Here is a 2,011-nt window from a genome sequence, read left to right as displayed (position 1 = left end):
TTATACCCCTGTTATTTTACACTAATGTTTTTTGTTTTTTTTCTCTTCTTTTTTTTCCTTTTGTAACTATGTGTTTGTATCTTTTTTAGCTCTGACGAAGCCCTGCAACGTGGGGCGAAACGTTGGCTCAATAAAATAGTATAATTCTACTATTTGAGTTTTTTTGACCGCACCCGGACCATATTCCTTTCATCTTCATATAAAGTATAAGCATTAATAAATTTTGTTTCATTAGTTATTACTAGAGTTTAAAAATAGAAAATTATCTGGTAGAATTGTATAAGTCAGTGAAATTGTACCAAATACAAACTACAGTATTAACAGTATTTAATTTTTGTAGTTTGTACTTCATTATGAAACAGGGCTCAGGTATCAGCAATGAATCAGTCCAAAATAAAGGCCCATACCCCAAAACAAAAAATATGTTAAAATGGTCAGATGCAATACGTTTTCCTATCTGTGAAAAGTATGAAGATATTGTTTATTAAGGACTATATATTTGTTTCAGTGGATGTAATGCCCATGAAAAAATTGTAAGTTTGACAAAAAAAATATAAGAATTACCATTAGAAGGTTACAAACAAATGCTTTTAGTTTCTGATTTAATTATTAACTAACCATTAGAACTGATTCTAATTCTAATAATAACATTCTACCAATTAAGGCACTATCAGGAATACAACACACAGCTATATCATATTACTGAATCCAAGTTAAATAAATACTTATTAATGCATTCCACATCATGTAATTGTTAACATACGTACCAAATGCAAGCTGAGCAACTAGAAATAGCACATTTATATATCACGTAAACAGGCAAGGTTTTATACCCAGACTAAGGGGGGTACCATTAAAAATGCATGTAGTTTCTGTTATATATTACCAATTGATAAGTCCATTTTTTTTTTATGGATCCAACTCTAACATTCTAAAAATAAAATAGTATGTGGACTGTTTTGTATTGGTTAGTAACACCAGTAAACTACATGTGAAAAAGTGCCATGTGTTGGTTGAGCTGAAAACCATGTTTTTTTTAGTTTCTAGCTTACATCTCAAAAATTATTGGGTTTGAAATCAGTTTTATACTAAATTAAAATACATCAAATATCCTATGAAAGAGGTTTGTCTTAATTTCTTAAATATAAAGCAGGAAAATGTGGTTAAAATATTTCTATTTTATTTTTCTATATCGTAAAATTATTTAAACTTTGATAAAAAAGAAGAAGATAGTTTTTTTTTCATTACAACTAACATATCCTATCAAAAACTATCTCTAAGCTCGTCAGCATGGGATAGATTAACATACTTGTCTCCTTAAAAAAGCTATTTGGTTAAGAGAAAAAAAAAATATGAGCACTTTTGTAGTAAATTCAATGTATTTTAATGTAATACAGAACCAATTTTAAGCCACCCAAAACTTTTTTAAATATAAGTCAAAGAGTAATAAAACAAATGGTTTTTACCACTTCCACCTCCCTCTGCATTCAAAACCCACGTTTTCCATACATAATATCCTGGTATCACTAAACAATATAAAATAATTATTATTATTTAGTTAGTTTTAGAATGTGAGGATTGTGTGTCAACTTTGACTGGACTACTCCATATCTCAGAAACAACATGGTTTAGAAAAAAAGTTATATAACCACATTTGTACCAAATTTAATACACTTTAATTTTTTTTTTAGCGAACGCTTTTCACCAAACCCTTTAGTTTTTGATGAGAAATATGTCTTTACCACTTCCATTTCCCCTCAGACCTAAATCAAAGACGTGAGACTTTTAAAGATGTAAAAACCCTGATGGTACTAAGCTACATTGGGGAGGTCACTTATTTATTTTTTGAGTAGGGTTGAGTGTCTAATTTGACTCAACTATAAACCGATTTATGACGCAGCAAACAGATTTAAAAGTCTCATAATTGAAACAAACTCAAGTTCAATAATGATTTTAACAAATGGGGAAAAGAAATATAAATTAGGAATAAAATATATATTCACTAGCTTAA

This window comes from Halyomorpha halys, unplaced genomic scaffold, assembly GCF_000696795.3.
Source record: "Halyomorpha halys isolate HHAL.00 unplaced genomic scaffold, Hhal_1.1 Scaffold470.1, whole genome shotgun sequence".
Classification (NCBI taxonomy): Eukaryota; Metazoa; Arthropoda; class Insecta; order Hemiptera; family Pentatomidae; genus Halyomorpha; species Halyomorpha halys.
This window is presented reverse-complemented; position numbering follows the sequence as displayed.